Below are 10,285 nucleotides of genomic sequence, written 5' to 3'. Positions count from 1 at the left end.
TTAAACAAGCATAGTTTCCAAGGCTATTGTGATGTCAAGATCTACTTTTAGTTTACTATATGTATTGGTATGTATATATTTTATATATGTGAGTATATATGAGCTAATTTGGAAGGGTTGGATTTTTGTCTTGTTTCAACCATAATTAACTACACAACTATGTAAATATCTAACCTCTCCTGGATAACACAGCACCTCATAATCAGTAATTACTACTAATTGCTGCTTATTAAAATATTAAACAAAGAGCAGTGAACCCTAATGAACAGTAAGCTTTTAAAATAAAAAAGATTCTGTAATACAACGTGTCAATTAACATCCCATGGAAAGAACGAAAGGAAAGAAATTGCCAATATGGACAGCACCAAAAAAAACCGTTAGGCTGAATTAAATTTTGGAATGTTAATCTACACATTTTATATCAGAATCATTTCAGGGTTCTGTGCTCCTTGTTAAATTTAACCTTTCATAAGTAATAGCCCAGTTTTGTTAATTGTCACTGCAGTGCCAACTAGTATCCATGTATTTCCCTCTGGCTATTGAATTATGTGAATGTAGGTTTTGCTCTATCGCCATCTAGTGTCCATTTATTTCCCAGTAGCTATTGAATCATATGAATGGATGTATGTTTAGCTCTAGCGACATCTAGTGGTCACTTTTTCTACAGTACATTACCGATGTGGATTATATAGTGAGCTGCAGTCTGGCACTGTCCCGACCTGATCGCTGCAACTGAGCCGGTAAGAACCTAAATACTTGGGGCGCCTTGTAGTTTGGTTACAGTTACTTTTTAGATCGACTACAGTATTTATATCTACACCTCACTATTTGATCCCTGCCAGTCTTCCCTGGTAATTTCTCAGAGCGGTGCAGACTTGACTTTTCCAGTATGTGCTATTACTATGATGGAATGAAGAAAATATTACAATTTCTGCTCAATAGAATGGGGATATATTATTGTGAATTTGTTTTTTTTTTTTTTCTTTTATTCTTATGTTTGTTTTATTTTGATTTTATATGTTCTTTTATTGTCTGTTCTCTCACTTTTGACGTTTTACCTGTTTGCTGTGTAATAGTCACTTGAAAAAAGGCTATTTCTTTATCTTCTATTATTTTTTGTGAGCATGAGGGGGCGGATAAGCAGGCAAGGATCTGACACTGTTTAAAAAGACTCCCGATGGGTGCAGGTTTTATGGCGTTTGTGAGTGTAACTTTTAATCTGTTTTAGAATAAAGTTTTAGGATTTTACACATGTCCGTTGTATATCTGTCCAGCAGCAGCAGGAGTAAGTGGAAAAGGAGAATGGGGAGTTATAGTTCTACCAGAAAAAAACTTGTTGAAAGCTCCAAGACCAAAGTTTGGTCTGTAAGTATATGCACATATTGGTTAAGGATATAGGAAGTCACAGAAGAGTGTGAAATATGGAAACTCACTGTATTTGGATATAGACACAAACTTTAAATGCTTTGGAGTGAAGCTAATTTGGTTGTGATGTTAACAAGGATTTGGTTGGATTTAAACACATTCGGAGGGCTGATATATATCTATTGCTGTATTACGCTATATATATATGTTTTCTTTTCTTTATTTTTTTCACATAAGACCTCATCTGAGAAGTCTAGACAGAAGAGGGCGCTCTAGAGTTAAGTATTAGAGTTTATTCTAAGTTCTTGGGTAAGAGACTGAATTTTTTCAATTCTATGTTGTGGGATTGGTTGCTTTATTACCCATTGAATAGTTATTGCTCTTAAGTTTTGGTACCTGCAAAGAATTAAGGCTAATGGGCGTATTCTTGGCAAGGCGAAAAACAATTGCTGAGAATACGCCCCGCTACTGGAAATTTACCCTAACTTATGCCTGCACAGTAAGCTCGGGTGCAGGCACATGTAGCCAACATCTGCCAGAAAACGCAAGACTTCATATTTTTGGCAGATATCAGCTACATGTGCCTGCACCCGAGTGTATTCCATTCATTCGGGTGCAGGCACAGGTAGGAATGTATGGCGCTACTTTTGGCAAGTGTTTTTCGGCTTGCCGAAAACATACGCCATACGCTAAGTGTGGCATTGGCCTAAGAGATTGACTTCTTCCTTAAGCATCTTGAGCTGTTGTAATAAACCAGCGGAAGGGGCTATATGCTTTTCTTGTTCTAGCTTGTTAATCTGCAGTAGCAGTTGCTTTTGTTTTGCCTTTGCTAATTTGGCTTTATAGGCCGCTATGCTAACGAGATGTCCCATAATCACTGCTTTGTTCTCACACCAAAGGGTTATATCTTGTGTTCTTGTGTTGTCATTTATAGAAAAGAAGGCAGTGATATCGTGAGTGATCTGGTTGGTTATGTTAGGGTCTGGGAGAGAGAGATTTTGGCCGATAAAGGTCGATAAAACGAGCGCTATTTATAGGATGTGTTAAAAATGTTATCGCTTCTTATATTTTGCAACTTAGTGCACGATTCACTAAAAGGATACTTGTGTTAATTTAGACGCGAAGTTGTTTGTGTTATTTAACTCGCGATGAACGTTTTCTTGCGTTATTTACCGCCACGTGTGCTAATTCCCGCAGCGTGCGATATATTTCACCGCCTGCTATATTAGCGCACGATTTAATGCACGTAACCATTACGTTCACAAAACTACTTTTCTGAAAATTCCCATTTCCCTGCAAACTGGAGGCTGCATCACTCTAGGGCCAACACAGACTTGAATAAATCCCACTGCATGTTGTGTTGCCAAAAGCTCACGAACCGCAATGTTCTTTAAGTATCGCCTGCCCCAAGTAGGTGTTAATATTTGCACAGATTAACGCGATATTTCTCACGCTTAACGCTTCATATGTTTTTGTGAATCATGCGATTTCTATTCGCTAATTAACGCAATGCAATAGAAATAACGCTTTGTGATGTTGCTTTTTTTTGCGCATGCGATATGCGTCTTAACGCATGCAAAATGACTTTGATGAATCGCTACTTAATTATGGCGTCCTTTTTAATGCAAAAAACCATGCGCTATGCGTTAACACACTAGTGAATCGGCCCCCACAGAAAAAATGGTTTTTATTTCAGCCGGCGGCAGCAGCTGGAAAAACAAGGCGTTGTTCTTCCATAAACAGTTGAAAACAACAAAAATAGCTTTCAGCAGCAATAATGGTTCGGTAACAACACAATGGCAGCAATATTACTGAGCTCTGAATGGGCAGAAGGGGCACCTGCCTTATGGAGCAATGATAGGGGGAGTGCCAGGCAGGTACCTCTTCTGCCTACCTGTAGTCTGCGTTCCCTTGCCCTCACCTCCAACACCGGATTTCTAATTACGGCAGCCAGAGGCCCATGGTGGGGGTGCAGGTTAGAGTCAGCCAGACAGGTTGCCTAGGGCGCTCAGCTGGCTTTGTGGCTTTTGCCCACCTCTGTTTGCCAGGATGCCCCATACCGGTTATTTACAATGACCTCAGACAAAAGGGTGCAAAGCTTTGCTGCACTTTTCACCTTGTGGTAGATGCGAAAGTCACCCTTGTCCCTACTCCCTGCTCTCAGACAAGGCATCTTTGCACCAGGTGGCTCTCCCTAACTTGGGTGTCTGAATGATGCACATATTAGAGGGCAGGGGAAGGGGCACCTATTTGCTTCCTTACAGCCGCCCCTTATGAATTCAGTGGAGCACAAGGGCCTGCACCCACAGACACTGGTGGGAGGGCAGGGTAAAAACACAACAGCTTGTGAAACATGGGATTCATGGGATGAGTTGGGTATTGTAGTTATATGAATGCATTTGTGCTGCCATGGGGGTTTCATTTATTGCTAGGGGGTAATCAGTGCATGTAGGCTACTGGCAAGCTGGGCTGTTAGAAGGTTGTATTGTAACCTGGGTTAATAGGGGTTTATTTTCTCCTTCAGGATAGCTGTGCAGCCTGCCTTCCTCCTTTATTACACTGACATAGAAGCCCAGAGGTTATTTGGGGTTGTCTCAGAATCTTCTGAATTCCAGGCTGATCCCGGCAAGATAACACAGAGGGGTCTGGAAAGCAGGCCAACAGGTAAGGACAAAGGAATTCCTCCAGCAGTAACTGGCAGGTATTTCCCATTTGACAATCAGGTGTTAATTCATCACTTTAATTTTGGGGTAATTTAGTGCCCAATTACGGGAAGTATTATCTCATAGCTGTTAAAGTCTCTGTTGAAGTTTGCCTTATGCAAATCACACCCACTTCCCAATAGGCCCCACACAATGCCATGTACTTTCCAAAGCTGGTAAGTCTGTATATACCCCAGCAGGGAGGGAGGCTTGGGTAAAATACAGGATATCTCAGAAGTGCCACATCACTAGCACATTTTCCCAATGACTTGGGGCTGGGGAAGTTGTGGAGTCTGGAGAAGGAATTCATTCTGCACTGTCTATATTTTGCCATGTGTGCCCCAGGAGTATTCTGTATGTGTTGGTCAGTGTATTTATTCTCCCATGTGCCCTGGGGATATTATGTTTTTAAACTACCTGTAGCCCTCATTTTTATCCCCCACATAGCTCCTGTAGTCTCCATGCAAAAGGCCAGCGGGTTATACGGCCTAGCAAACTATCGGATGTGTGATTGTGCATTGGCATAGGCCTTCCCCTGTAGCAAGCACATACATACACTAAAAGGTATGGTATCAGTGGGCTGCTAAGAAGTGCCCTTAGAGATGCAGTTGCATTGTGGCCTATTAAGTAATGCAATATTGTAGTTGCTTCCAATCTTTAGAGTTCCGTATCAGTGGTGTAAATATAGAGGAAACGGACTCTGCAGTCACGGGGGGCACAGGGGGGCCTGGACCAGGGGTCTGCTTCTTTTATAGCTTCTATCTTTGCTGAAGTCATGCCTGCCTGTTGCTTAATATTTGCAGAGGGCACGCATAACTTCAGCACGCACATAGCAGGGGGCAGTAGCTAGGTATCTGTATTCTCGATACGCGGCTGTGTTTGGCTCACTGTATCTTTCACCCCCACAGCAGAACCCACTCTAACAACCCCCTGCATTATATATTAATCCATCCACTTCTTCAACTTAACCTCTTAATCAGCACCACCACCCAGTTTTACCCCTGCATGCCCTGAACTTGCCCATTTTGAGCAGCTCCCAGCAGTATTAATTTCCCTGTCACACTATTGGTCAGGCACCTTTAGCAGAATGATGCACAGAAGCCCCCTTCCCATCTTTTACATTAGGAATTCAAGAAAAACGCAGAGACATGTTTATGGGAAAACCTGTTGGTGATCACAGGGTTTATTCCAATTCATAGCCAATTAGGTTTGGGCATTCCTAACAGCTAATGATTCAGAGGAAGGCAAAAAACCCCTCATCTGAGGGTAAAAAATTCCTTCCTGACTCCTAGAAACGGCAGTCGGTTTTACACCCTGAATCATGGCTTCATACCTTCTATTAGCGTACACATATATCCACACCCCTACACATGTGCCCCCACACCCCCCCTCCATTGACCCCTTTACACACTCAACCCCAACCTGCTAACCTCTCTCTACACAGTCATCTACCCCTCTACATGCATCCACTAACCCCTCTACACACAACTCCACCTGTCCCTCTACAAAAACATCCCCACCTGCCCCTCTACACACCCACCTTACCACCCCTCTACACATGAACCCATCCACCCACCCCTCTACACACCCACCTTACCACCCCTCTACACACTCACCTTACCACCCCTCTACATCCACCCACCCCTCTACAAACACACCTATCCACCCACATCTCTACACACGCATCCACCTACCCCTCAACATACACACTTCCCTATCCACCCCTCTATACATACACACTTATCTACCCACATCCCTACACACATATATAACCCCCTAACACCCCTCTACATACCCCCCAGCCCTCTTCACATGCACCCCCCCACCCACTCCTCCTCACACCCACCCACCTCCTTATACTCACACCCACTCACCCCTTAACAAGCACAGCCACCCTTCTAAACACACACCCAACCACCCACCCCTCTAGACACATACTTACCCCAAGTATACTATGGAGCAGGGGGAGGTAGGTGACAGCATCCCCCCCTGAAAAGTCTTCTAGTGGCACGCTGAAAAAAACAGAAAGAAAATGTTCAACTAAGAATAAATCACAGAGATGTTTTTTTTATAATATGAATTTCTTAGTCTGGCCCTACAAGAAATCAGGTCTCTGGAATTTTTGAGCATTGATCACCTGGTGCCAGTCTAGTTACCACTGGGAAAACCCTTTTCCAAAGGTGGATATCTGAGCCAGAGCTACAGCTGCCCTATGAGGGTTATCATACCTCCCCCTTATTGGCCTACTAGAGAATTGCCGTTGATATCTGCAGACCTGGCTAGAGCTCTGCTTAGAGTCACAAGCCTAGTATAAGGGTAGCCATACACTGGCCTATCAGGTATGTTCTCTGACTGATCAGCCCACAGGCTAAAGGGGCAGAGAGGTTACTAGGGGCCATACTAGCTTTAGCTGCCATTCTGTTGTTCTAAGGGTTTGGCAGACAGCCTAAATGACTGGAACGGCAGGTTAAGAGCGCTGCACTGACTGACATGGCATCTGCAAATTAAAAATAGATTGTAAGTAAATAAATATATTACCCAAATTCTCTGGAACGGCCTTTTGAGGGCTTTCCTGACCCTTCTTCTAAGGGTCAGGCATTCTCCCTCTGCAGCAGGAGTCTCCTCCGCTGCTTCCTCCTCTGCACCCGGTGTCTCCTGTGCACTCTCCTCTGCTGTTCTTATCTCTGCAGCAGGAGACTCCTGTGCGCTGGTTCTAAAGTGAAAAAATAAAACATGAGTCAGTACTGTCATCTGTTTTCAAAGTTTTAAGGCTGCAGTTATGATCACTGGAGGAATAATATACCCTGATAGGGCAGTTACTGAGCATGTTCCAAGTCTGCTGTAGGGACAGGCTTCATCTCGAGGAGGGAGCTGCAATATTTGAAAAATTTCTACTGCCTTCTTAGAGGGGGGGATTTTGGTATATTGTATGACGGCACATATTTTAGCAGGGAATGTAATGTTGATGTTAAGATGCTTTTATTTCTCTTGCTCCATCTCTTCTATATATTGCTCTTATGTGTCAGTATCTGTAATGGAAAGTTTAATATGTAAAGTACATACCCAGAAAGTTGCTGCAACTCCTCTCTCTTCTCTGCAATTCTGCGCTTTAATTCTTCCAGCTTGGATCTTACTGCCTGCCAGGGAACAGAACAAGGATAGGAACAAAGGGGAAAGAAAAAAGATAGTTACGATTACCCCTGTACAGGTGGTACCAATAGTTCCTTTATGTGGTGAGGGCAATGAGGTTGTGGAATAACCTGCCGACTGATTTTGTGATATTCTACTAATACCTGTAAGAGTGTTGACTTGTTGGACATGCATCATATCCAAACTACAGTGATCTTAGAATATACAGTTAATATAGGTATGTGTGTGTATATGTATAAATACACACATATGCACTTGGTGTCATTTGGCGGGGTAGACTATTGTCTTTTTCATCCCATATGAACTATGTAACTATGCTCTGTATTAGAGAAAGTAGCACTTGCACATAATATTTCCTTAATCTATGCCCAATGTCCATCCGTAAGGCTAATACCTTAATATTTAATTCAGAACCTTATGATCTGTGTATTATTATTTAAGATAAATAGAGAATATTAAAGGGGCATGTGGTATTACAAGTAGCCCTGAGCATCAGTCTGCCTTTTGTCATTCCTGGGAAAATACCCAGTAGGCAACATGCCCAGCAGCACCTCCTGTGCAAGTGTCCTCTTTGGAATCAGCTGATTAAAGCACATTTGGCAATAAATCTACAACAAAGCACAAGGGACGGTGATCCAGGGAACTTACTGTATGAAGAATTACCAGTGCCTCATACTGGCTGCGCAGGTTTTGTCCTTCTTGCGTCGTCTGTGGGAGAAGATGCTCAATGTAAGCACTGCTTTGTACCAGTGTCACTATTGTGCCCATGTGGCACCATACAGTGAATTATAATGTTCCTGATTATAATAGAGACACACAGTGAATAAAAACCTTAATAATAATAATGACACTTACTGGTGACGCAAGAGGGCACGCAATAAAATACATCCCCTCGAGTACTTCCAGTTTCCTCTGTAACATAAAAGAGAGTAGCAGTGTGAGAAAGGAATCTGTGAGTCAGTGCTATTACTCTTATAATCAGTCCTATAAACCCAGAGTAAGTTCTTTAAGATCCAAATAGTTTTTATGCCTCTTCATTATAACTGTGACTCCCTGACTGACTCCTAGGGGCTCATTTACAATGAAAGCGCAGCAGCAATATCATCTCAGGGGCAGCTGTGAAGCAGAAATACGAGGCAGCGCCGCTGTGCAATTACCATCCTATCACTACAGGCCTCCTCATTATTCTAAATGTACCATTTCCAGTTACCTCTGTAGTTGCATGGGCTTTATGTTTAAAAGGGACTTTGGGAAGAGTGACTGCCTCACATATTAGCTTTATGCACACTCTGTGGCTCTGTTTAGCCCCACTATCATTTAAACTAGATAAAGGGAATAGTTAACTAGCAACAGGTTTAGTTGGATTTAGTGCAGCTCTGGATCTGCTCATCCAATGTTATTGCCTGAGCCTTGTGTCATTTCATAATATGGAGCAAAGATCCAGACATAAATTGTACTGGGCCAAGAGCTGACAATCTAATTTCATTTATTCCTTATTTATCTAAACATCTGTTTTGGATTTCTTACCAGATTATCAATCATGACAAAATAATTGGGGATGTTCTCGTCATCGGCGATGTTCTCGATGGTGTAACAAAGCAGAAAATCTTTCCTGAAAAAGAATTCCCACTGAGCATTAACAATAGGTTATGTCTACTATTCCTTTGTATTTCTACTGTAGATGCACCTATTCATTATAGCGGATACAGTGTGACGCCAAACACAGAAAGTCACGTGGCGACTAATCTCCCAGTGGGTCACTGCCCTAAGGGGTGCGAATTTCCACCCTTACTGCTCTTGCACTTACCCTCCTGGCAGTGGTAAACAATTCCCAACATGTAATAAGACTATTTATGTTTTACTTACAGGTTTTCCTCTTCCAGAGAATGGTATCTGTAGTAATCTTCTGCAGAGAAAAATACATTTCCTTTAAACATTGAGCTGAAAGAGGGAAAGGAATTCAACAATAATAAACTAACGCTACAGCCTTTTACAGCCAATTAGAGACGCCATGATTGCACTTTTGTGCTAGTGTTATGTTCTGTAGACAACTTCCCATTTAATGGGGTTGTACTGGAGCTTGTGGAAAGTCTTAAACACTGCATGGCATCACTGCTTTAGCTCCTTATCACCCCTCCCTACCCATTAACCCTGATTCCCCCCACTCGCTTCACTGTGGCAGGAGGGATGGGTGATCAAGGGTGGGGGGTGCTGCTCCCAGGTATCACTTTTACTGATTCAGGCTAAGCACATGGGCAGTCAGGTACCAGGAAAGTGGCTTGGGTGAATCAAGGTGCAGCAAGATAAAAGTGCTGAATTTAAATGGGGATGCTGGGGGGTTACAGTCTCTATTTCCAGTGAAAAGCTGTAAAGCAGAACAACTTAAGGAACTGGTAATTAATATAGGATTTTACCATAATAAGAAATCATGGCCTCAAAATTGTTCTTCTCCGGCCTAAAAGAATCCAGGGCGAGGAACAGCTTCTGTAAGTTAAAGAAAAGAGCATTAGAGACACAACTGTAAATTCATCAACATACTGAGGAGAATAGTGACAGGAAAGGGTTTGGGGTTTCTATGGCACATAATGGCAGGAATAAGGGATATGGCACAGGTGGAACTCTCCGTACTGTATTGCTCATGCGCAAGCTCAAGCCGGAAAACACAGTAGGATGTGAGTGTGGCGCTCTGTTAGTTATTTCCCTGGGCTGGTGCATTATCTCTCTGAAAAGGAGCACTGGCCCAGGGTAAAAAAAAAAAGTCTAATTCACCGAGGGGTCTAAAATATTGGCTTCCTCAGGAAACTAGCCTTTCCAATATCTGCACAGAGGCAAAGAGTATGGCAGCTCCCACCTATGTGTGTAAAAGCAAAACACTGAGAGACACAGGCAGACAGAGAGAATAGTTTCTATTGAAGTTGTAGGAGAGGGAATTACAGAAGAAACAGACGCATTACCTGCAGCCCTGGCTTGCTCCTGATACTCTCGCAACCTAAAAGCAGACACGAGAGACACATGGGCATTATATTAGGAACAGCAATAGGAGAAGGTGCAAAACTGTTGCATGAATG

The 10,285-nt window shown here is 42.7% G+C and overlaps 1 long non-coding RNA gene across 1 annotated transcript; it reads right to left on the bottom strand.

Moving 5' to 3' along the window:
• Nucleotides 1-7,792: 7,792 nt before the first annotated feature.
• LOC116409465 lies at nucleotides 7,793-9,745 on the bottom strand. The gene is made up of 3 exons (XR_004221864.1): nucleotides 8,745-9,745; nucleotides 8,073-8,129; nucleotides 7,793-7,925 (listed from the first exon to the last, which is right to left on the bottom strand). It is a non-coding gene; the product is annotated as an uncharacterized LOC116409465 (long non-coding RNA).
• Between the last annotated feature and the right edge of the window lie 540 nt (nucleotides 9,746-10,285).

This window comes from Xenopus tropicalis, chromosome 3 (assembly GCF_000004195.4).
Source record: "Xenopus tropicalis strain Nigerian chromosome 3, UCB_Xtro_10.0, whole genome shotgun sequence".
NCBI classification, from domain to species: Eukaryota; Metazoa; Chordata; class Amphibia; order Anura; family Pipidae; genus Xenopus; species Xenopus tropicalis.
This window is presented reverse-complemented; position numbering and strand designations above follow the sequence as displayed.